Here is a 27,028-nt window from a genome sequence, read left to right as displayed (position 1 = left end):
CTTGAAGGGTACTTCTTGAGATTCTGTGAGTTGTATGTTGGGTGAACATGATTTATCTCCCAAATAGGGACAGTAGAGAATGAAATGAGGTCTATTAATAATTATTCTGTATAGTAAGTGTAAACTAGGATTATCTTGGACAATCTAGGATATAGTGTTAAATCTGAATCTGGGCAGAGTTAACAAGTTATATATTTATATATTAAATTATATACATATAGTTATATACTTGTATACATACTAATGGGTAGAAACACAAGATCTTTGGCTGGATTAGAAAATAGATCTCTTATTTCCTCACAGCGCATCTTGTGTCAGTTCCCCACATGACAGCTCTGGGAGAACCAGGTGGACTTGCACAGGTACTACAGCAGAGGAACACATTGTGAAATTTACAGCTTATAAGGGATATAGGCCAGCTAGCATGTCTTCCCATCCTCCTCTCTGGGAAGAGAAAGAGACAGAGTAGAGGTGAAGAGGACTTTGCTCTGGAATGTAAGCAAAAGATCTCTGAAGAGGGGAAGGTTTCTACCTCATTACCTTCACCACCCTGGAATGTAAACAAATAGCTCCTGGGAGAAGAATTTCTCTAGCTGTCTGGAGGGCTCTATATTTAGGGTTGCTACTCAACTGTAGCCCAGGTGCCAGTGCTCTTTGCTCAGAAACATTACAATATTCATGGAATATTTTCTAACAACAATTACGTTGCCCTAGTTGAATATCACTGGTGTGTGTTACTGCCTTTTTAAAACTAGGCAGATAAGGTTAAATGCTGGGTTTTCAGTGAGACCTCATGCTTTCTAAATTTCTAAGACAGCCTGTTTGGTGTCATATATATGTGTTTTCACCATATTTGAATAACACATTCAGAGTTCATCTAGTTGAATTCCTCCAAAGAATTCTGGGATGAGAAATATAGACTTTAACTTTTTGGGGGGTTGCAGACTATAGACTATAGAAAACGCTGGTTTGGGGGAAAAAAAGGAAAATTTGCAAAAAAAAAAAAAAAAGGAAAATTTGCTATAAGGCCACTGGTTGTGTCAAAAAACTCAAGGGAAGGAACAGCTGAAATAAGGGATTCTGACTTTCCGCATCTTTTCCTGGTTCTCTCTATGCCTCTGCCTTATTCTTCTCTCTCATTACAGACAAGCTTTCTGTGCATCTCTGTGCATACAGTTTCCTATGTAAGATATAAGTGTGTTTTTTTTACTGTATTCACTGAAATTTTAATTTTACAACTAGCAAGTGTGACATTATTCCTCCAAAGAAGTTATTACCTCTCTGAATAGTATCAATAATAAAAAAGAAAACATACTGGGTGACAAAGAGGGTGAGAGATCTTTGACAATGATTGCTCCAAATTTCTTTTTTTTTTTTTAAAGATTTTATTTATTTTATTTGACAGACAGAGATTACAAGTAGGCAAAGAGGCAGGCAGAGAGAGAGAGAGGAGGAAGCAGGCTCCCTGCTGAGCAGAGAGTCCAATGCGGGACTCAATCCCAAGACCCCGAGATCATGACCCGAGGCGAAGGCAGCGGCTTAACCCACTGAGCCACCCAGGCACCCGATTGCTCCAAATTTCTGATTCAGAAAATAAAAGTCTCTAACCTGTATAAGGAAAATAAAACACTATTTCTCCTCTGATTATCTTAACATTCAGAAAATACAAATATTTTAAATGATGCTAGTAGGTAAAAAGTACTGAATTTCACAACATAGTTTCTTTGTATCTCTTTATACCAAAATTTTATCAAATCAGTCACCAAATATGCATTTACATTCAGGTTATTTCTTTTTTTTTTGTCTTAAATTATTTTTTATTAACATATAATATATTATTAGCCCCAGGGTACGTCTGTGAATTACCAGGTTTACACACTTCACAGCACTCACCATAGCACATACGATATAAGATGTTTTTGTTTCAAAATCCTAACAGAGATCTTAATTGATAATTTGCATATCTTCTTGCCTTTGTCTTGGTTGCAAGAAACAGAGACACCATTGAGTTACTCTGAGACACTCCTATAGTAACAAAAGAGACCCACAGGGAGTCTTAAGGAATACTTGTGGATTTTCAAATAACCAGGACTCAGCACTGAGTTAGAATCTAGAATTAAGTGAACTTCTGTCCATAGAAAGTAAGATTTTGTTGATCTTTGCCTTTACCATGATTTAGTAACTCACCCTGCTCTTAGAACTGTTACTGTCCTAGCCAGCAATAGCTACATCACTATAGGCAGTGTTCATGAAAAGCATGCCCTCCCCTGGATACCCCTAGCCTCCCTCCATAGTTTTATCAGTTTCTGCTTCTGCTAAAAACTGTCAAGTCTTTCAGTGGCATCTTTAGAATTTCTGTTTAGATAGGCCTTAAGAATAACAATCAGGTTTGAAGAGAGGCCTTAAAATGGAGTTTTCATTACTAAGAAGAAGTCCATTTTAAGAAATTGAGGCGAGTGATGAAGATTATGGGGTAGGGTGAAGCTCTTTACAACACCAGTTGTCGGAACTAGAAATGCTCAAATTTCCAAAAGAGAATAGAAAGTGACTGTCATCTTTGTTGGGGCTGAGCTTCTACACTGTCCTAAAGTCATATGCTCTCCCTGGCCTAAACAGGGGTGTCAGGGAAGGCATGGCCATGTGTCATAGTCCATGCAAAGAGCTGTTTGGACCACATCACCTAAGGCTCATATATCATAACCACCAGTGTTCCTCCGATTAAAGCAGAGGTAAACCAACCTGCAAGAGTACCAAGTCATTGGCTTAAGCCCATTGGTTTGGAGGATCGGCAACCTTGGTCATTTATTTCTCTCTCTTAACTTTAGTTTTCTTGCTTTTAAAATGGGGGTAATGTCTGTAATCGGAAACTCTAGTGATAAAATAGTGACAATCAAATAAAATAGTGGAGGTAGCAGAATTTTTTGATTGGTAAAGCTGTGTAAAAATAAGAAGTTACTATCTATAATGTCTATAAAGCTGTAAAGCTTTTTTTTTTTCTTCTAAGATTTTACTTATTTATTTGACAGGGAGAGCACAAGTAGGGGGTGTGTGGCAGGCAGAGGGAGAAGCAGACTCCCCACTGAGCAGGAAGCCTGACATGGGGGACATAGGGCTCAAGCGCAGGACACTGGGAACTTGACCTGTACCAAAGACAGACACTTAAATGGATAAGCCACCCAGACATCACTATAATGCTCTAAAACATTTAAAAGACTTGGGTAATATTAATAATTAAGTGGCCAACAATTCCTGAATACTTCTGCTCTAAAAACCCTTTGCATATTATTTTAATTAATCATCATAATTACTCTATGAAGCATGTATTATTATTGTTTCTATTTTCAGATGACAAATCTAAAAAATGCAGAGGTTGAGTAACCTGTTCAAGGTCATACAGCCAGTAAGAAAGCTAGGGTAAAAACCCAGATGATCTAACTCCAAAACCAGTACTCTGTTCTACGTAACTCTGTAATATAATAATAAAACTTCATCATAATAGACAATATGAAATGTATAAATTCATCAATTGGGTATGAAAATCAGCTTTCTGATTTATACACATCTGATATTGGCCCAAGTTTCACCGCTTGTTGGTTTAGAAGATTGACTTCATTTGTTTTACTTCTGTTTCCACACTTTGTTTAGGAGAGTCTCTTTATTCTCTTAGAAGTAAGTGTTAGTCAACTCTTTGACCAGCAAATTAAATCCCTTGATCTTTTATAAAGAAAATAGCCCTATAATTGTCATCTCTCTTTGTTAATAAATTCAGTTCCTTTCAAACATATGCCAAGAAAACATTGATTTTTCTAAATTCCACAATTTTCTAATTTCCTTGTTAATACTTTGATGTGTACATGTAAATTTTCTGAAAATAATAGAAAAATTCTATTGCTCAAAACTATTCCTATTATAATTATGTAGCATTTTATACTGAATGGTTTGATGGGCAGTTCTTATTTTGTTCTTTTTAAAAAGATTTATTTACCTATTTTAGAGAGAGAGAGAGAGAGAATACAAGCAGGGGAGGGGCAGAGAGAGAGGGAGAGAGAGAGCAACCCAAACAGACTCCCCACTGAGCAGAGTCCTACTCCAGGTTTGATCTCACAACCCTGAGATCACAACCTGAGCTGAAACCAAGAGTCAGACATTTAACCAACTGAGCCACACAGGCACCCCTTATTTTGTTCTTTTTAGTTTCACTTATTTTAGTTTTAAAAAATTAACATGCATTTTATATTAATAATTATTTTTAAAGAGCCTAAATATTTCACCTGATTCTAACTTTCCAAAGGCAGGGAGAAGAGGGGCACCTGGGTGGCTCAGTGGGTTAAGCCTCTGCCTTTGGCTCAGGTCATGGTCTCAAACCCCACATTGGGCTCTCTGCTCAGCAGGGAGCCTGCTTCCTCCTCTCTCTTGGCCTACATATGATCTCTCTCTCTCTCTCTCTCTCTGTCAAATAAAGAAATAAAATCTTAAAAAAATTAATATTGTTAAAAGCAGTGAGAAGAAACAGGCATAATAATGGACTATTAGTATTATTATTTTAATAGCTAATAATCATCAGGGATTTTCTATGTTCTAGGAACTGTTTTAAGTGCTTCACATGTATAATTCATTTAATCTCCACAACTCTACAGCATTGGTGTGCAGAAATTACTGGGTTTCTCACCGGTTTTTATTTTTCTGTTTTGATATAGTAAAAGAAGTTTCTGCAAAAGACATACAGCATCTCTTGATATTAGATGTAGCCATCAAATAGGTTCTGGCTAATGGGATGTGAGTGGAAGTGACTTGGGGGAAATTCTGGAGCATGCTTTTAATGGAAATGAGGGCCTACTCCTTTTTCTTTTACTCCTTTCCTGCTGCCTACAGTGTGGACATCTAGCTAGGTGGGAGCCGGAGTAGCTGTCATGGTCCATGAGATGGAAGCCACATTTTAAGAAGAGCAAACTATGATAGATGAGCCTAATCCCATAGTCTCACAGCCACCTCATCAGCCATATGGTCGTCCATCAGAGAGAGCCAAACTTCTATTTCATTTAAGTGGCTGTTATTTTTCCAGTATCCTAACTAATGCAATTGGTATCAACACCATTCTCACTTTAACACTCGGTAAACTGAGGTATGCAGAGGGTAAGTGATGAGTAGTAGAACCAGGATTTGAACCACTGTGAGACTTCAGAGTTTTCCCTCTTAACCACAACATTCTGTTGCCTCTGATAAAAGCTAATTTGTACTTAGTTAATTTTAACATGTGATTTTCTGCCATCTGTGATTTAGGAGGTCAAGGAGTTTTTCTTTACCCTTCTGTATTTTGGAACAGGTAAGGAGTATGGTTGAAATTATCTGAATATGGCTAGATTTATGTAGGGAAGGATAGTAAGCCTGATCATGAAAGCAGAAAAAAGGGCAAAAGATTATGATAGGGAGGTAATTAAATGGGGAAGTGAGGTTTGATTAAACCATTAAAGAGGTTTGATTCAGGCACAGCTGACGTGATAAGTAAACAGTAAGTGTGATGAAGAGGAAGGAGATAAAATGAATGTTTTCATATCTGTGACTTCTCTGGTTCCATGTCAGTTGAGTCAAGGTTGCCTAGCATCTTAAAGTTGGTCCTATTAGCTGCAAGTTCCATAGAACAATAAAGATGATCTTTTTCTAAGGTCTAAAGAGCATATCATGTTCTCAAAATTTGAGTTTCAAGGTGACCTTCTCCGCATCAGTCTCTTCAGTTTTAATGCTTTACTGTCTTCCTGGAAACTACCAGGAACAGCATTTCATAGTACAACATTTAAAGTTCCAGTTTTATTCTCCTGTCTTTTCTGGATTCTCCTCTGTCAGTTTTTTTGACAGCAAGGGTAAGATAACCCATGGATTAGAAAGGTACAATATCTAAAATTAGAAGATTCTGAAACCATCTCAAATTGACCCCTTGCTTGCCATATAGGTTGGCCTTAACCCATGGCAGGACAGAAATGTTTCCTTTCATCATATGACTTTTGAGCACGTTTCTTCACTTCTCTGAATGGAAGGCTTGGAAAGAGAGTGGAAGTCTTTCACAGGAATAACCTTCTATGATTTGCCCTTAGCTTTGAATTCTCAAAACACTGAAAAAGAGGTCATAGACCATGAATTTTCTTGAATACTTCCTTAACTCTTCACTGCCCCAGTTACTTAGATAATTCAGAGTCTTATGGATTCCTGCCTTTGTCTAAGAATCCATAAAAGAGGAAATGGATGTCTTATTAGGCAAATTAATTTGTATTTGCTTACACTATGACTAAGGCGAGAAAAATAATTCTACCTTTAGGAAAGTGGAAATGTTCATAGGAGAACAGTAAGAAGACGCAACTGGGCTCTACATTTCTGCCATCCAGGCAAGCCTTCTCCTTGAAAGAAGAATTTCTTAACTTCTAACTTCATGAACATTGTTCCCAGAGAGGAGTGTTATTGACCCTCACTAACAAAGAATTCAATACAATTCAGCATATGCTTGATGCAATCACTATCAAGTTGATAGCGCTTTATGCGTGGCAAATTGCTTTCACAGTGCAAGGTCCCCTGCCCAATGTAGGTGAGACCATGAATAAAATATGATCCCTGCTCAGAAGGGTTCCATAATCCAGGGTAGAAAATAGACACATGCATAAATAATTCTAACTCAAGATAGACCCTGGTATGCACTTTATTAGAGATAAAAAGGAAATGCTAGGAGAACTATGCAGAGGGAGTGATTACTTCCAATAGGGTTGTAAATAAAGGTTTTTTTGCAAAACTGAGAATTTTGCAGGCCTATTGCTAAACGAATGTAATTTGCCACCTACTTTACATAGATTATTTCTTTTATGTTTAATTCTCCCAATAACCCAATGAGGGAGTAGAATATGAAGGAAAAAAGCTGGAACATGCAGGAAATTTATTTGGTTAAAGTACATTTAGCAGGAGTTGATGCTGTTATTTACCTAGAACAAACCACAGAATTGCCCATGTGAGAAGCATCTAGATTTTAAATCACTGCCAGTAGTTGGAGAGTATGCCATATAGCTTTTGATTTGGGGCTCATAAAACAGATTTTTTTTAAATTAATGTATATTGTATCATTTGCTTCAGGGGTGCAGGTCTGTGAATCATCAATCTTACACAGTTCACAGCATTCACCATAGCACATATCCTCCCCAGTGTCCATAACCCAGGCCCCCTTCCCCCAGCAACCCCCCCCCAGCAACCTACCCCTCCAGATCCCATCTTGTTTCATTTTTTCCCTCCCTACCCCCTCAATCCCCATCCTGCCTCTCAAGTTCCTCATATCAGAGAGATCATATGATAATTGTCTTTCTCTGATTGACTTATTTCCCTTAGCATAATACCTTCTAGTTCCATCCACATTGTTGCAAATGGCAAGATTTGGGTTGGGGGGGTTGGTGGCTGCATAGTATTCCTTTGTGTATATATATATATATACCACATCTTCTTTATCCATTCATCTGTTGATGGACATCTAGGTATTTCCATAGTTTGGCTATTGTGGACATTGCTGCTATAAACATTTGGGGGCATGTGCCCCTTTGGATCACTACATTTGTATCTTGAAGGTAAATACCCAGTAGTGAGATTGCTGGGCCATAGGATAGCTCTATTTTCAACTTTTTGAGGAGTCTCCATACTGTTTTTGAGTGGCTGCATCAGCTTGCATTCTCACCAACAGTGTAGGAAGGTTCCCCTTTCTCCACATCCTTGCCAGCATCTGCCATTTCCCGACTTGTTAGTTTTAGTCATTCTGACTGGTGTGAGGTGGTATCTCACTGTGGTTTTGATTTGTATTTCCCTGATACTGAGTGATGCGGAGCACTTTTTCATGTGTCTGTTGGCCATGTGGATGTCTTCTTTGCAAAAATGTCTGTTCATATCTTCTACCCATTTCTTGACTGGATTATTTGTTCTTTGGGTGTTGAGTTGGTGTTGAGTTGGATAAGTTCTGTATAGAATTTGGATACTAGCCCTTTATCTGATATGTCATTTGCAAATATCTTCTCCCATTCTGTTGGTTGTCTTTTGGCTTTGTTGATTATTTCTTTTGCTGTGTAAAAGCTTTTGATCTTGATGAAGTCCCAATAGTTCATTTTTGCCCTTGCTTCCCTTGCCTTTGGCAATGTTTCTAGGAAGAAGTTGCTGCACCTGAGGTCAAAGAGGTTGCTGCCTGTGTTCTCAAGAATTTTGATGGAGTCCTATCTCACATTGAGGAATCCATTTTGAGTCTATGTTTGTGTGTGGTGTAAGGAAATGTCCAGTTTCATTCTTTTGCATGTGGCTTTTGTTGAAGCCACACACCATTTGTTGAAGAGACTGTCTTTTTCCCAACACCATTTTCCCAACACCATTTGTTGAAGAGACTGTCTTTTTTCCTTTGGACATTCTTTCCTGCTTTGTTGAAGATTAGTTGACCATAGAGTTGAGGGTCCATTTCTGGGCTCTCTCTTCTGTTCCACTGATCTATGTGTCTGTTTTGTGCCAGTACAATACTGTCTTGATGATTATAGCTTTGTAATAGAGCTTGAAGTCTGGAATTCTGATGCTGCCAACTTTGGTTTTCTTTTTCAACATTCCTATGGCTATTTGGGGTCTTTTCTGGTTCCATATAAATTTTAGGGTTATTTGTTCCATTTCTTTGAAAAAAAAAACTGATGGTATTTTGATAGGGATTGCATTAAATGTGTAGATTGCTTTAGGTAGCATAGACATTTTCACAGTATTTGTTCTTACAATCCATAAGCATGGAACATTTTTCATTTCTTTGTGTCTTCCTCAATTTCTTTCATGAGTACTTTATAGCTTTCTGAGTGCAGATTCTTTGCCTCTTTGGTTAGGTTTATTCCTAGGTATCTTATGGTTTTGGGTGCAATTGTAAATGGAATTGACTCATTATTTTCTCTTTCTTCTGTCTTGCTGTTGGTGTATAGAAATGCAACTGATTTGTGTGCATTGATTTTATATCCCAACACTTTACTGGATTCCTACATGAGTTCTAGCAGTTTTGGAAAAGCAGTATTGGGTTTGGGAAAACCCAAAAGACTCCACTGTGAGTTTTTTTGTATATTTGTATACAAATATTTTGCATATATATATTTTTAATTTTTACCCTAAAGACCAAAGATTATAGGATAAAGTATCATACCATCTGCAAAAATGAGAGTTTAACTTCTTCTTTGCTGATTCGGATGCCTTTTATTTCTTTTTGTTGTCTGATTGCTGAGGCTAGGACTTCTAGTAGTATGTTGAATAGCAGTGGTGAGAGTGGACAGCCTTGGCATGTTTCTGACCTTAGGGGGAAAGCTCTCAGTTTTTCCCCATTGAGGTTGATATTTGCTGTGGGTTTTTCATATATGGCTTTGATGATATTGGGTATGTCCCTCTATCCTTACAGTGTGAAGAGGTTTGATCAAGAAAGGATGCTGTACTTTGTCAAGTGCTTTTTAAGCATCTGTTGCGAGTATCATATGGTTCTTCTCCTTTCTTTGATTAATGTAGTGTATGACACTGATTGATCTGCAAATGTTGAAACAACCTTGTAACTCAGGAATAATTCCTTCAAAGAACCAGCTCCTGGTTTCGTTGATTTGTTCTACTGTTCTTTTGGTTTCTATTTCATTGATTTCTGCTCTGATCTTTATTATTTCTCTCTCCTGCTGGGTTTAGACTTTCTTTGCTATTCTTTCTCCAGCCCCTTTAGGTGTAAGGTTAGGTTGTGTACTTGAGACCTTTCTTGTTTATTGAGAAAGGCTTGTATTGCCATATACTTTCCTCTGAGGACTGCCTTTGCTGTGTCCCAAAGATTTTGAACAGTTGTGTTTTCATTTTTATTTATTTCCATGAATTGTTTCAATTCTTTAATTTCCTGGTTGGCCCATTTTTTCTTTAGTAGGATGCTTTTTAGCCTCCATGTATTTGAGTCTTTCCAACTTTCCTTTTGTGATTGAGTTCTAGTTTCAAAGCATTGTGGTCTGAAAATATGCTGGGAATGATCCCAATCTTTTGGTACTGGTTGAGACCTGATTTGTGACCCAGGATGTGATCTATTCTTGAGAATATTCCCTGTGCACTAGAGAAGAATGTGTATTCTATTGCTTTGGGATGAAATGTCCTAAATATATCTGTGATGTCTATCTGGTCCAGTGTGTCTTTTAAAGCCATTATTTTCTTGTTAATCTTTTGCTTAGATGATCTGTCCGTTTCAGCAGGGGGGGGTGTTAAATTACTCTAGTATTATTGTATTATTGTTGACGTTTCTTTGTTTCTTTTGTTATTAATTGGTTTATATAATTGGGTGCTCCCATGTAAGGGGCGTAGATATTTAAAGTTATTAGATCTTTTGTTGGACAGACCCTTTAAGTTTGTTGGACAGACTTAAAGGGTCTGTCCAACAACTTAATGTCCTTCCTCATCTCTTATTATAGTCTTTGGCTTAAAATCTAATTTATATGATATAAGGATTGCCACCCCAGCTTTCTTTGATGTCCATTAGCAGGGTAAATTGTTTTCCACCCCCCTCACCTTAAATCTGGAGGTGTCTTTGGGTCTAAAATGAGTTTCTTGCAGATGGCATATCGATGGCTCTTATTTTTTTAATCCATTCTGATATCCTGGGTCTTTTAATTGGGGCATATATCCCATTTACATTCAGGATAACTATTGAAAGATATGAATTTAGTGCCATTGTATTGCCTGTAAGATGATTATTACTCTATATTGTCTCTGGTCCTTTCTGGTCTGTTACTTTTAGACTCCCTCTTTGCTTAGAGGACCCCTTTCAATATTTCCTGTAGGCCTGGTATGGTGTTTGGAAATTCTTCTAATTTTTTTATGTCCCAGAAGCTTTTTATCTATCCTTCTATTTTCAGTGACAACCTAGCTGGATATAGTATTCTTGGGTGCATATTTTTCTCGCTTAGTGCTCTGAATATATATATCATGCCAGTCCTTTCTGGCCTGCCAGGTCTCTGTGGATAAGTCTGCTGCCAATCTAATATTTCTAGCATTGTATGTTACAGACTTCTTTTCCTGAGTCACTTTCTGGATCTTCTCTTTGTCACTGACTTGTAAGTTTTCCTATTAGATATCAGGGTGTGGGCCTATTTTTATTGCTTTTGAGGGGGGTTGTCTGTGCTGTCTGGATTTTGATGCTTGTTCCCTTTGCCATATTAGGGAAATTCTCTGCTATAATTTGCTACAATATAACTTCTTCCCCCCTCTCTCTTTCTTCTTCTTCTGGGATCCCAATTATTCTAATAACGTTTCGTCTTATGGCATCACTTATCTCACAAATTTCCCCTCATTGTCAGTAGTTGTTTGTCTCTCTTTTGCTCAGCTTATTTATTCTCCATCATTTGGCCTTCTAGATCACTAATTCTCTCTTTTTCCTCATTTATCCTAGCAGTAGGAGACTCCGTTTTTTTATTACACCTCATTAGTAGCTTTTTAAATTTCAACTTGGTTAGATTTTACTTCTTTTATTTCTCCAGAAAGGGATTTTATTTATTCAGAAAGGGATTCTCTAGAATCTTCCATGTTTTTTCAAGCCCAGCTAGCACCTTGATAATCATCATTCTGAACTCTAGTTCTCACATATCAGTAATGTCCATGTTGATTAGTACCCTAGCCCTTGGTACTGCCTCTTTTTTTTTTTTTTTTTTTTTTTTTTTTGTGGTGAGTTTTTCTGCCTTGTCATTATATCCAGATAAGGATAGATGAATGAGAGAACAAAATACTAAAAGGGTAGCAACAACCTCAGAAAGATATACATTAACCAAATTGGAAGAGACTCGAAACTGGGGGGAGAAGGAAGGAGGAAAAAAAGAAAAAAATTAATATACCTATATCTATATCTATATCTATATAAAAGACCTAAGACCACACTGTCCCTGCTCCACCCCCTACTTAGTCTCTGGAGTGACATACCTCAGTGGAGCAGACTTTTAAAAAAGTTCCAATTTTGTGGGGTGCCTGGGTGGCTCAGTGGGTTAGGCCTCTGCCTTCAGCTTGGACCCTTGATCTCAGGGTCCTGAGATGGAGGACCACATCAGGCCCTCTGCTCAGCAGAGAGCCTGCTTCCCCCTCTCCCTCTGCCTATTTCTCTACCTACTTGTAATCTCTCTCTGTGTCAAATAAATGAATAAAAAAAAAAAAAAGAAAAAGTTCCAATTTTGTCCTCCTCTGTTCCACCACTTGCCAGGAGCTGGCTCCTCCCCACACAGTCTCTTTTCCTGTTGCTTCGGATTCACTTCGCACTTCCTACCTTCCCAGCAGTGGTCAATTTTCTGTCCCTAGAATTGCTGCTCTTCTTCTTTTGATCTCCCATTGAGTTAGTAGGTGTTCAGAATGGTTTGGTAGCTGTCTAGCTGAACTCCTGGGACCTGATGATTCTTAGGTCTTCTACTCCTCTGCCATCTTGCTCCTCCCCCATAAAGCAGATTTTATGTATGTCTCATAGTCTATATTTTAAGTCTGGTGATACCTAACATGCCTTTCAGATTTGGAAAAGATCCTTCTCAGGATTTTTATATAATATGGTAGCTAACAAGAGGAAAAATGGAAATTTCATTTTATTGTGTTGAACCACATGAAATTGTCATCTCTGTAGAAATATTGACATTTTCATGTAACTTGACCTAAATGTATGTCGATAACATTGGGCAGCTATTATTTGACTTTAGGACAGAGGGTGACATGATCAGATTTGGGTTTTGAATGGGTAAGCATAGGAATTTTAGAGGGTGTACTGGAGTATAGTGGCCTGAAGCAAGAAAGATCTAGTACAGTGGTATTGGTGAGAGATGATAATGCCTGGTTGAGTCTGCCCCCACTAGGTATGGGCTTCTTCAGGGCAAATATCATGTTTCTGGTAAATGTCTACTGAGAATGGAGTAAGTGCCCAAAAGAGAATTATTAAGTGAATAACTGAGTAGGAGTAGGAGTATAGAAGAAAGAAAAAACTTAAAAAAATTCTCCTTGTAGAATCTACTTGAATGTAGAGATAGGAATAGGGTGAAACAAAACAAGAATGCTTTTAGGTTGTCAAGGAAATGTCATGAGGAAAGAAGAATCAGTGAATAATGTCAGTGGTTGACCTTCTGCTAGTGATTTCTCTAGGCTTCTTCCATTGGCTGAAATCTCTGACAGGGAAAATTTAGGATCTTGAAATGTTATATTAAAAAGACACTTTAAAGATATTAGGGGACAAAGTTCTGAATGCTTCATTTCTAGGTGTAGTTTCTAAGTACCGAGTTCCTGGGTGTCCCTACTTGCCCTCTCACTTCTGGCTTAACTGATCTTGAAAGCTCCTTGTCTTCCAGTATTGTTTCCTATTGCCTCCTGCCTGGTAAGGCAGCCAGGTCTAATAATGTTGTCCTTTAAAATCTAGCACTGGAAATAACTAGAGAATTTAATGCAGTGTATCCCAAAGTTTGTTCCTATTCCAAAAGACATTAATAAGTGTAAAATATATATTTTTAAGTTTTTATATACAAATAAATTTAGGAAATGTTGAATTAAAATTTAAAGAAGTTTTTCTTTTCTTAAACATTGCTTCTCTCTGATTTTTGCAAAGTGCATGGTGAATCTCCAAAATGAGATGAGAATCTGAAATGTTCCCTAAACTTTATTTACCACTAAACCTTTTTTTTTTTTAAAGATTTTATTTATTTATTTGACAGACAGAGATCACAGGTGGGCAGAGAGGCAGGCAGAGAGAGGGGGAAGCAGGCTCCCTGCTGATCAGGGAGCCTGATGTGGGGCTCAATCCCAGGACCCTGGGATCATTACCTGAGTCGAAGAGAGAGGCTTTAACCCAGTGAGCCACCCAGGCACCCCAAACCCTTTTTCTTAATGAACATTTCACATGTCTAGTGTTTTATGGCATATACTTAGGAAATGTTGATCTAAAATTGTTTACCTGTTATATTTATTATTCTGTTAGTTTGGGACTATTCCCTTACTGTTGGCTAAATATTTAATACTAACTTCGGGTAATTACAGCAGAAATCCACCAAAGGCTTATAATTAGGTATCTGTATAATATTTTTTTAAGATTTTATTTATTTATTTGACAGAGAGAGATCACAAGTAGGCAGAGAGGCAGGCAAAGAGAGAGAGAGAGGGAAGCAGGCTCCCTGCTGAGCAGAGAGCCTGATGCGGGACTTGATCCCAGGACCCTGAGATCATGACCTGAGCCGAAGGCAGTGGCTTAACCCACTGAGCCAACCAAGCGCCCAGGTATCTGTATAATTTTTTAAAAACCCTAAATCTAGGGGAAAAAGTTAAAAGGAATCGTTTCACAATATCAATAGTAGTGATTTTAGTATAGTGGGAGTATGTAATTTTTCCCCTTTAATTCTTGCCCAAAGACTATTTAAGAATATGTATTTAATATAAATAGAAAAAAAAAAAAGAAAAGGAAGAGTTATAGAGGAGAGTGAGAGGAAGATGATGAGACTCAAAGTTTTGAAGATGTTTTTCTTACATAGGTTTCTTCCATCTCATTTTTTAATGACCGAATATATTGCAGTTCTTACCTTGATCCTTCAGATTGCATATTGCAGCTATTCGTAGGCACTGTCTGCTGGGAGAAAGGCCTGGAATTTGGAGACTTAGAAGATCTAGGCTTTAATCCTAGCTCTCCTGCTTAAGAAAAAAAAAAAAAACAAAACTTTGGTAAGATGTACTTCTGTGCATGCCACTGTGTTCTTCCAGTTTTTCACTCTAGTTCTGTGATCTTAATAAGCCACTTAACCTGAGTTTCAGGTATCTCTTCTGTTAACTCTCAAGGGATTTTATAATACCATTCCGCTACACATAAAATCTAGTATTTATATGAAGTAGATTTTAAAAATATATGATCTCCTTCTTTTTAAAAAATATTTTATTTATTTATTTATTTATTTGACAGAGAGAGCAAGAGAGCACAAGCAGGTGGAGCAGCAGAGGGAGAGGGAGAAGCAGGCTCCCCACTGAGCAGGGAGCCCAATGCGGGGCTCGATCCCAGGACTCTGGGATCATGACCTGAGCTGAAGGCAGTCGCTTAACCTGCTTAGCCACCCGGGTGCCCCCATTTTCTTCTTTTTAAAAAACTCTATTTTCATTACAAAAAATACATTTTATTGTTGTAGATAAATTGCATAACACAGGGAATTCATAAACAGCACCCATGACCTTACCACCCAGCAATATCTACTTTGTTGAATCTGTTTCACATTTGCTTGCCTGTATCTTACTACACTGTAAGAAAGGTAAAAGTACGGACTCCACCTACATGTATCCTACTGTGTGTTCCAAGCACCTGGCTAGGTGAGGAGGTACTTAATAAATTTGTTGAATGGATACAATGAAAGCATGGCTTCCTTATCATCTTTCTCAGATTTCTCTTATTTGTGACTTATGCTGAATCTCTTCCATGTCTGAAGAATAGGCCTTCTCAAACTTTATACCCTTCCCTTTTTTGCAGACTTTGGCTGCTCTTTGCCACCTGGTCCCCCAACCACCTTGTGAGGCTTCTGTGATAGCTTTCCACTGCTCCAGTGCATGGTTGTGGTGTGATAGAATTTTAGATATGGATGGACCCAGAGAATCTTCTGTTCTCCTCCAGTTTCCAAGAGAGAATTCTGAGGCATCAAGAAGGAGGTAGGTCAGAGTGATAGTGGTGGTTCTTAGTGGAGAATGGACTCACTTTAAAACTCCTCTAGCCCCGGGGCACCTGGGTGGCTCAGTGGGTTAAGCCGCTGCATTCAGCTCAGGTCATGATCTCAGGGTCCTGGGATCCAGTCCCGCATTGGGCTCTCTGCTCAGCAGGGAGCCTGCTTCCTCCTGTCTTTGTCTCTGCCTGCCTCTCTGCCTACTTGTGATCTCTCTCTGTCAAATAAATAAATAAAATCTTAAAAACAAACAAACAAAACAAAACCTCCTCTAGCCCCTACACCAAAATACAACATTTAGAACTTGATTGTATGCTCTTCGGATATTCCTATCCACAAGTAGAGAATTCACCTTGAGGAGGACTTTAATGTAAGTCCCTGCTTCCATTTCTGAGGCATGTCTTTGCTTCTATAAGGACTGACTTAGGGTTTGTAGGCTTTCCTCTCCGCTGACACTACCAGGAAGAGAGCCCCCAGGAATCATCTTCACATTGGATTCTATTGATTTTGGTTTTCCTCTCTGAATTAATCTGGCCTGCTGCTTCCTTTGCTTTCCTTTCAGTTTTAATGTTTTTAAAACTATGAAATGTTATATTATATAAACTGTATCATCTATGTGTGTATCATCTATGTGTGTTCTTATAAGCACAGTCTTAATAGTAGCCAGGGAAGCCGAAGGAGCCAAATCAACACCCAAGTCACAAAGGAACTTGTGAAGCCTAATTACCTCGTGTTCTAATAACTCTTATTAGTGCTTGAAACTACTGTGTCCATTTTAATGGGCTCGATATGGTTTAGGCATAAATCAGTGGTTTTTTTGGTGCTCAGCTCTACAAAATGTTTCCTCTTAAAATTGATAATAAGTTTTCACATTCATGAGGTTTAGTATGGAAAGACAAGAGAGTCTGTCATGTCTTCATGCCTAGTTTTCTGTCATTTGTCTACTGTGAAGCCAGCAGTCAGTTTAGTGATCTTCATCACAGGATTCTCAAGGCCGAGCATGGCTGGCCACTTGAAAACACACAATGTGGACATTCTGGGTTCTGAATACATGAGGCAAAATTTCTGGGAAAATTTCAGAAACATTTATGCATTGCAAACTGCTCCAGTCATAGAACTTCCCATTTCTAAAGAGTTCTTGCCCACTTGTGTACAGCAATCATGCTTGTATGAATTTTTGTGCAATTTGTGTATTTTTTTATTTTTCAATATGGTGCATTTTCATGTAATATGTAGATCATTACTATATTCAAGGTGTCAAGAAACAATCAAGTAAGCAGTATATATTGTAGCCCACACATCTTCAAACACATTATACCCTTCCCATTATTTCCTCTCAATCCTAGGGATGGCCAAAATTAATTTGCCTATGTAATGGATGCCTTAAAAACAAGTAATAATAAAGAAATGAATGGAGAAAATCTGGCGACATCTTTAAAAGGGGCTTTTTAGGCAGCAAACAGCAATTGCAACACAACAGTGGCCATGCACACATCAACCTATGCACCTGCCAACTTGCTGTCCCAGTGCACCTGTGGCCCAGGTGCCCTCCTTGCACTCTAGGTGCAGCAGCATGACGCTGGAGGCACCCAGGCCAGCGCGCCCCTTTGCTCCCCACCACCCCTGGGGTGGAGGGGGGCTCACGGAGAAACCTGCACTCTCCTTGCTGGTGCAATCCACCAGCAGAACCCAGGGCCCAGGAGCACTTCTCGGGTTGGGGTTCACCAGAGAGGCAGTTCCAAAGGCAGAAGAGGAAAAGGGGCAAAGCCCATGACCCCACTTGGATTCGCTGCTGGCTGGCCTACCAGCAGGAGAGATTCCAGTTTCTACTGCAGACCTGAGAACCGATTCCTGGCAGATTGCCGAGGGTGGGGCCAAAAGGGTGCTCTTGTCCCTGAAGCGAGCTTGTTCCTAACTCGCAAGCACAGCTCAGTTCCACAAAATTCTAACCTCACTTTCAAGACCTGCCACAGGCATCGCTTTTTATTGTTATCATTCACTAATTTTTTGTTTCAAACCCACAGTATTATTTTCCCACTGTTGCCACTCCTAAATAAGTAAGATTTTATTATGGGCTATTGCACAATATTTGGGGGGGGGTCAAACTTCCCCAATCTACCTACCTACCACTCAGCTTCTTATTTATGGGGTCCTATAATCCAAGGTGCTTAAAATTTCTCAAAAACACTGCTGGCTCTTTGAGCGCATCTGGGGGCACTCCTTTTTGAGTATTGGAGTGTTTGATTTAGTGTCAAAAATGTAACAATTATTATGCAGTGTAAAGTTTTGCTTATCATTTAGCCTTTTCTCTGCAATAGTATACAGCATGAGTCACACTAAGAGCACAGCTTGGAAATTACAACCTTGTTAATTAACATATTTTCCTTATGTCTTCTGTGAGTCATGATCATGTGAAACCTGCTGAGAGTCAGAAATAAAGGACACAGCGCATACCTTTTCTAAATGGAGATTATATATATATATATATATATGAATTCCCCCTCCATCCCAGTTTCTACTGGGGGTTAGAGAGTAGTACTTTAAAAGTGTGCAGCTGCTATAGAGATAGGGGCATACCAATGGAAAAGGTTGTTAATTTGATTTGGTCAGTGCTCCATCGATTCAGCCAATCAACAACAACAACAACAACATAATACTAATAATACAAAGTGTAGAAATATGATGACTGGTCCCTTTTGCTGCCAGGGAACAAGGCGTAAGTGAAGTGTGGCCAAAGATGAAAGGACACAGGCAGAAGATGGACGGCCAGTGTCCCATATTGGAAGGAAGGGCCTAGAATTCCCAGCTCTCCTCCCTTTCACTGAAAGGGAGGTGAGCTGAAGGTGTCTCAGGGCCTGCCCCATCTTTGGGGTGGGCATTGGGGAGCTCCCCTTCCAAGGTTGTGGGATTCCAAAGAACTTCCTACCAGGATTAAGTCCACCTCGCCGTTTCTTCACAGCTCAGTGCCGCTCTCTCACTTCTCCAGCTGGCCACAGAGCTCTGTCCACCCCTCCCTGGTCCACCGACAGGAGGGGTGCTAAAGCAGGAATATCTTCCCAAGCTTCCTGGAGCTAAAAGGTGTAAGTATTCCAGCTTCTCCGGTCTTGTCTCTAAACAAGTGTCTGGGCCTTTAAAATTTTTGAAGTGCACCCCCGAGCCCAGCCTTACCATGAAAATAAAGGAAAGGGGGAAGTTACTCTATTCTTATATAAAATTTACATGGAATCTGATAAAGTGCTTTGGACTTGGGGTCAGCTTCTAGTGGGAATATGAACATGAGCTCTAAACTAATGCTATTTAAATTTAGTCATATGAGCATTGAGAAGAGGCATAATGATGCAGTTGTTCAGAGCTAGGAGTCTGAAATACGCTGCTACATCTAAGCCCAAGTGTAGCCATTTTTTCATCACACATCTGAGAAAATTGGTTAGCCTTTCTTTGCCTCAATTTCTTCAAATGCAAAATGACATTAGTAATAGTAATAATAATAGAAATTATACCCGGCTCATAGAGGATCAAGTGAATTAATATATGTAAAATACTTAGAAGCATGCCTGACACATAGTAGGGATTCCATACATCTTAACCTGTTTATGATCCCGAAACCTTGTGTGCAATGAGGACAGAGGTCTGGGGAGGGTAAGTGGAAGGAACTTGGAATTTTGCATTCCTAGGCTGGCATGTATTCGTTGTGTGGGTATGGAAAAGTTTCAAAGCCATTTCAAGTCCAATTTTGTACATTTGTAAAATGGCAATAACAGAAGTATGTATTTCATAAGATTGTGGTGAGAAGTAAATGAAATATTGTATAGATAGCCCTGACGCATAATGAGCTATCCATAACTATTCCTTCTTTTATTTCTGTGGCTCTGCTTCTTATAAGCTACATTACTTTGGGCATAATCCATTCATGGAGTGGGGGAAAGGGAGGGAAAGTAATACCTATTGTTAGAATTGTTGTGTCAAAGAATGACAGGCACTTAGAACAAGACTGGGCAGATAGTAAATGCTCAAAAACATTAGCTTACTTTATTCTATCCAGAGATGTTTAGATCCAGACGCTGGATTAGTGGACAAGACAGAAGGAAAACAGAGAAGAGGTGCCCAGTGGTGAAGAAAGGAGCACACAGACTTCATTCAGGTTCTCTGGGAAGCTCTCTCATCAGAGTCCACTCTTTACTCCGGGTCACCTGTCACCTCTCAGGCTTTGCCATATGTTTTAGTCCAGTTGGGCTGCTCTAACAAAAATACCATTGATTAGGTGGTTTAGACAACAAACATTTATTTCCCATAGTTGTGGACACTGGGAAGTCCAGATTTGGTGTCTGGTGGGAGCCCACTTCCTAGTTCACAAATGGCTACCTTCTTACTGTAACTTCACATGGTGGAAGGGACCAAAGGAGCTGTCTGGGGCCTCTATTGTAAGAACACTAATCCCACTCGTGAGGGCTCCACCCTCGGGACCTAATCACCGCCCAAAGGCCCCCCCATCCAAGTACCATCACACTGGGGATTAGGCTTCAACCTATGAATTTTGGAGAGATGAAGACATTTAGTCTATAGCACACAACTAGTTCACTCTATGACATGAAGGGGAGATTAATTGGAGATGGGTCCAGTGTTTTTTCCAGCCCTTAACCAAGGGCTGTAAGCCACACAGGGCACACATAACCCAAAGAGACCGAACCATCCCTAACTGGAGGTGACATGTAGTGATCCTTGGGCCTTTTTCGGTCTTCTGGGACTCCTATGTTTCTGCTATCAGGCTTATTGATCGTTGAAATCTACCTTCTAGTCTTTGTCACTTAGCTTGAGGGTCTGACACTTGTTAAATCACACCACGAGCCCTTGGAAGGGTGAATACTTTCAAATTGTCTTCAGTTAACATTTATCCATTTCTTCACCAGTATTGACAGAGCACCTGTTCTGAGTAGGGTCAGGTACTAGAGTCCAGGATATGGAGATGAACAGAGCAGACCTTGCCATCCCTCTTTACCGACCTCAAATGCATATTCTAGTCATTTACTGACATTTATTGTGTAGAATGGTACTGGATTTTCCAAGAAGGCAAGATCAGCCAGATGAGAGGAGTGAAAAAATGATACCAAAAAGACCCTTCTGGACATCTCTCTAGGGCTACCTGGTTTTTCAGAACTGGCTGCTTAAATTCCAAGTGGGAGTGGGAGACACATTTTCCTTCTGCCAGTTTCCTAAAGTTTCCTTACTGTATCACAACATATATCATACACTTTTAAGAGGCAAAGCTCAGAGACTTACTCTTTTGCTTGGAGGAAAAGAAATACCCTTTTGCTTGGAGAAGGTACTGCTTACTAAATGTTTAAGCCTAAGTATTTCCCTCCATAGGATTTTGAAAATAGCATCTAAATTGTTTATTTGACATCAAGGAATGAGATGGTGATGGAAGAGATGGGAGAGAATCTATTTTTATTACAAATTTTAAAATGTTTAAAAAATATTTAGATGTGAAATCTCCTTAGTTGCCAAATTCCTGGTTCAGTTTTCTCCTTATTTTCACTAAAATTAGAGGTTTTTCTAAACATAAAAAACAGTACTTCTTAACATACAGTCCTAGATTTTTGCCTTATTGGTCAATGTTTTAGGGTTAATACAGGACGTATTTTGGCCATAGGTGTCTGAGAAGAAAAAAAAATCAATAATTTTACTTTCAAGGAAAAAAAAATCTGTTTTTTTAAGGATGAGGAAGGGTAGAAATGAGGACTAATTCCCTAGAAAAATCTGACAAGAAGACTGCCCGTGGAATATGAATACTTGCTTCCTAAGCAGAGGCAGGCTACTGAGCATTTTAGATCCTCTGATTACACAATCTGTTATAATGTAAGCAGATATCAATTTTAAGCTCAAAATGGATTTTCCTAGTGGGCCATGTGTAAAAGCTCTTTCCAAATGAAAAATAAAAATTTGATTGTGGTTAACTGTGAACTGTTTTAGCTGAATAGAACTATGAAAGAGATTGATTCAGGTAGAGACGTTAACTGGTTTTCCTTTTTTTTTTTTTTTATCAAAAGCAAAAGAAAGTGTATGTAGGATAGTTACTTGATTAATCCAGGGGGAGGTCTCAGTTATGCTGGTGATTGTACTGGCATTAAAATGAGAATTAAAACACTTTTTCATATTAAAATTATGGTTTTACTTTAATGGAAAATAACCCTGTACTCACTGAATTTGGTTGTTTGTAGGCAAGATTTTAATTAGCACTATTGTAAGAGAGTCAGATTCCTGGAGGGGACCTGGCAAAGAGCTCTGGGGCCTTCAATACATTTTATTCATTTACTTAACAGATTCATTCACGCCGTATCATAAGATTTATTGGAATCATCCGGATTATTTGGAACTAGCATTATTGCTAATTTCCAAAGAGAGGAGTAAAAGGCTTTGACCTAAATTCCTGGAACATTTGTGTGGCTGCTATTTTGAATTCCAGAGATACTTTTGCAAAAGGTAAAAGGGCTTTCAGAGAGACTCCCTATCCCCACCCCATCCTGCAGCTTCTATTCACTGATAGAATTTTGAAGTAACATTAAATAATTTATAATTTTCAGCCACATTTAATTAATTTTCCACCTCATTGCTGTTTACAATTGCTACTTCATATTGAATAATGACTGCATTTGTTTGTTTGCTGCATACACCGCTATGGTCAGAATAAAAGCTGCACATTTGCAAATATAAAGAAGTGTTGTTTAAGGAACCAAAAAAGGGAGATGCTTCACTTACTCTATAGACTCTTATTGCAAAATTGAGAATTTTCATAACAATATAAATAGAGGTTCTTAACCTGGAGTCTGTGAATTGTAGGTCAATTCTTAGGGTGCAGGGTCTCTGAATCTACTGATATTGTAGGCAGAATTTCAAACATGTGTGCATATATACTTTTTACTAGATTTTTCTCACTTTTTTCAGAATCCCCATAGTGTTCAATATTCAAAGAACCAATTAAGAACTATGCTAAATTTTAAATAAAAAATCAATGAAGATAGAGGTAATTTTTGAAAGCTGCCATAGAATTAATTTTCTCCCAAATGATAATTTAGGGATGTTGGAGAGCAACTCTCCAAATGCATATATTTATTAAGTGCTTATTACCAGCAAAGAATTGTTTTACCGTGCACTGCCTTGGTATAGACTTATTGTAGTATTTAAGGCAGGGGCTTTGTCCTGTTGAATAATGGCAGCTATTTGTAAAATTGATGATGTGAAAAAATAGAACAAACTTGCTGTTTTACAGGGAATCAAACATTTTGGTTGTCAATGCATTGTCTTACATAACTTAATAAACATGAATAAGCAAATTTCCAACAATTGAATACCATGTTTCTCTGTCACTTTTGTTTAGCACTTAAGTTTCCCAATTGCTTTCATACCCGCTATCTTGTTTCGTCATCACAATTATATCTTGATGCATATGTGGCAGGAATTGTAACACTGTTGTTGTCATAGGTAAGCAATGTGAAGTTGTTGCTTAAGTTGAACACAGCTAATAGGAGCCAGATTTGTTGTAGGTCTTTTGACTTCTCAAAGTGTGTGTGTGTGTGTGTGTGTGTGTGTGTGTGTGTGTTATGGCACTGCAACATGTTGCTTTTCTATATGTTAACAATGGCAGATATTATTCTTAACCTAATAATTCAGATTATGTTGTTTATTCCTAGGGCTATTGCTATCAGTGTACAGTTCAAAATAAAACCTCTCATGCATTAAAACTTCTAGGGGTTTGGGAGAAGGGGGTGGGATTATGGACATTGGGGAGGGTATGTGATTTGGTGAGTGCTGTGAAGTGTGTAAACCTGGTGATTCACAGACCTATACCCCTGGGGATAAAAATATATGTTTATAAAAAATAAAAAATTAAAAAAAAAAAAAAAAAAAAAAAGAAATGGGAAAAAAAAAAAAAAAAAACTTCTAATAATTTGGATTCTTATAAGGTGATATAGGCTGTCACAATATTATTTTCTAATAATAAAAGTAGTTGTACAAGTCAGGAAATGACAGATGCTGATGAGGACGTGGAGAAAGGGGAACCCTCCTACACTGTTGGTGGGAAGGCAAGCTGGTGCAGCCACTCTGGAAAACAGCATGGAGGTTCCTCAAAAAGGTGAAAATAGAGCTACCCTATGACCCAGAAATTGCACTACTGCGTATTTACCCTAAAGATACAAATGTAGTGATCCAAAGGGGCACGTGCACCAGAATGTTTATAGCAGCAATGTCCACAATAGCCAAACTGGAAAGAACCTAGATGTCCACCAACAGATGAATGGATAAAGAAGAGGTATGTATGTGTGTACACACACACACACACACACACACACACACACACACAATGGAATACTATGCAGCCATCAAAAGAAATGAAATCTTGCCATTTGTGATGATGTTGATAGAACTAGAGGGTATTAGGCTTAGCAAAATAAGTCAATTGGAAAAAGACAACTATCATATGATCTCCCTGATATGATGAAGGGGAGATGCAACATGGGGGGCTTTGGGAGTAGGAAAAGAATAAATGAAACAAGATGGGATTGGGAGGGAGAAATACCATAAGAGACTCTTAACCTCACAAAACAAACTGAGGGTTGCTGGGTGGAGGGGGATAGGGAGAGGGTGGTTGGGTTATGGACATTGGGGAGGGTATGTGCTATGGTGAGCTCCATGAACTGTGTAAACCTGGCTATTCACAGACCTATACCCCTGGGGCTAATAATACATTATATGCTAATAAAAAAAATAAAAAGTAGTTGTAAATCACAGTTCATTTTATATCATGTGGCATGTTTCAGGCTCATTTTTAGTCATATCAATAAAGTCAATAACTTTATCACCTAGTCCCTAACTTACCTAAGCTGACACTTTCCTATGTTTTGTATGTATGTCACATACAATTTTAGAACTTTCCACCACCCAAAATATCCCTCAAATCTATTTGTAGTTACTCCTTATTCCAAGCCCCAGGCCAAGAGAACCACTGGGTTTGCTTACTGTTTTTATAGATTTATTCTTCATGGAAGTTTCAGATGAATAGAGTGATATGCTCTAGTCTTGAGAATATGGCTAGAGGATCACCTGTGTTATAGCATACATTCATATTTCACTCCTTTTTATTGTTGATAATATTCCATGGTATGGATGTGCACATTTTATTGGTACATTCATCACTTTCTGGACATTGCATTGTTTCTAGTTTTTGACTAATATTAATATCAGTGCTGTGAACATTCATGTGCAGGTCTTTTGTGGCTATTTCTCATAGGTAAGTAGATATCTAACAATATAAATACTAGGATATATGATGAGTATATGTTTAATATTTCAAGAAACTGGGGCGCCTGGGTGGCTCAGTGGGTTAAGCCGTTGCCTTCGGCTCAGGTCATGATCTCAGGGTCCTGGGATCGAGTCCCGCATCGGGCTGTCTGCTCAGCAGGGAGCCTGCTTCCTCCTCTCTCTCTGCCTGCCTCTCTGCTTACTTGTGATCTCTGTCGATCAAATAAATAAATAAAATCTTTAAAAAAATATTTCAAGAAACTGCCCTGTATTCTAAAGTGGTTGAACATTTACATTTCTACCAACAATACATGAGGGTCCTGGTTTCTCCACATCCTTACCAGCTCTTGGCCTTGTCAGTCTTTTTAACTCTAGCAGTTCTAGTTGACATGTAGTTATAGCTCATTGTGCTTTAATTTCCACTTCCGTAATGACTGTATAGTGAACATCTTTTCAATACTTATTAGTCATATATATATTTTTTATAAAATATTTATTCAAATCTTTGCCCATTTCTTAACTGGGCTGTTTATGTTTTCATTATTGAGCTGAATAACTTATTTATATATTGTGGATACAGATTATCTGTTACATAACTTGATAATTTCTCCCACATAGTGGCTTATCCTTTAATTTTCTTAACAGAACCATTGAGCAGAAGTTGTTGATTTTGATGAAGTCCAGTTTATTATGTTCATTTTGGGGAACTATGCTTTTGTTGTCTCTAATCAATCTGTACCTAACCTTGAGTATCAATGATTTCTTGTGTTTCCTCTTAGACTTCTTATAGCTTTAGGCTTTATATGTAAATCTGTGATCTATTTTGAGTTAATTTTTGCATTTAATATCACTTAAATCTTATTTAAGTCCTTCTTTTTGTTTTTTGTTTTTTTTTTTTTTACATGTGGAAATCCAATTGTTCAGCACTAATTGTTGAAAAAAAAATCTGTGCTATCTCCACTTAATTGCTTTTGTACCTACGTTAAAAATCGGTTGCCTATAAATGTTTGAATGAATTTCTGGACAGTCTATCATGTTTTATTGATCTATTTATCTGTCTTTATGCTAGCCCCACACGGCTTTATTGTAGCTGTACAGGAATTTTTGAAATTGGGTAATGGAAGTCCTCCTATATTATTATTCTTTGTCAAATTTGCTTTGGCTATTCTATGTCCTTTGCATTTTCATACAAATTTTAGTTTCAACTTGTCAATTTCTTTCTTTTTTAAAAGCTTTTATTCATTTATTTGACAGACAGAGATCACAAGTAGGCAGAGAGGCAGGTAGAGAGAGGGGGAAGCAGGCTCCCCACTGAGCAGAGAGCCCTTGATCCCAGGACCCTGGGATCATGACCTGAGATAAAGGCAGAGGCTTAACACACTGAGCCACCCAGGCGCCCCTCAACTTGTCAATTTCTAACAAGTTTTCTGGGATTTTTGATCAGGATTGTGTGAAATCTATAAATTCATTTGGTGACGATTTGTTTCGTATTGGGTTTTCTGATTAATGAGCATAGTATATTCTACATTTATTTAGGTCTTTAATTCCTTTCATCATTGTTTTGTAGCTTTCAGTATACCAGTCTTTCACATCTTTTGTCAGATTTATCCCTAAAAATTTCATATTTTAGGTACTATTGTAAATGACATGAGTTTTAAATATTAATTTCTGATAGGATTGTGCTAAAATGTGTAAGTAATATTTTTATGTATCCTGTTGAGTCCTGTAATTTAGTTAAAATCACTTATTAGTTTTAGTAGTTTTCTGGTGATTTCATGAGATTTTTCTACATAGTTGATCATGTCTGTGAATAAAGAAATGTTAATTATTTCTTTCCAGTATGGATGCCTTTTATTTCTTTGTATTTCCTTACTTCACTGGCTAGACTTTCCAGTAAAATGTTGAATAAAAGTGGTTAGAGCTCGAAGAGGTTGCTGCCTGTGTTTTCCTCAAGGATTTTGATGGATTCCTTTTGCACATTGAGGTCCTTCATCCATTTTGAGTCTATTTTTGTGTGTGGTGGGAGGGAGACAAACCATAAGTGACTCTTA

The 27,028-nt window shown here is 38.3% G+C and overlaps 1 long non-coding RNA gene across 5 annotated transcripts in view; it reads left to right on the top strand.

Moving 5' to 3' along the window:
- The window catches only part of LOC101688523, a 186,821-nt gene that overhangs the window by 100,926 nt on the left and 58,867 nt on the right, over positions 1-27,028 (top strand). For 4 of the 5 annotated variants that reach the window (XR_006603454.1, XR_006603452.1, XR_006603450.1 and 1 more), the window contains 2 exons: positions 15,494-15,669; positions 18,640-18,760. This is a non-coding gene — a long non-coding RNA (uncharacterized LOC101688523). Of the gene's footprint in view, positions 1-15,493; positions 15,670-18,639; positions 18,761-19,722; positions 23,486-27,028 lie in introns of those variants that run through there. The other variant, XR_006603451.1, reaches the window with a different exon arrangement.

Source organism: Mustela putorius, unplaced genomic scaffold (genome assembly GCF_011764305.1).
Source record: "Mustela putorius furo isolate JIRA1106 unplaced genomic scaffold, ASM1176430v1.1 tig00003927_pilon_pilon_pilon, whole genome shotgun sequence".
In the NCBI taxonomy this organism is placed as follows: domain Eukaryota; kingdom Metazoa; phylum Chordata; class Mammalia; order Carnivora; family Mustelidae; genus Mustela; species Mustela putorius.
The sequence above is the reverse complement of the archived record's forward strand: the minus strand, read 5'-3'. Positions and strand labels throughout refer to the sequence as shown.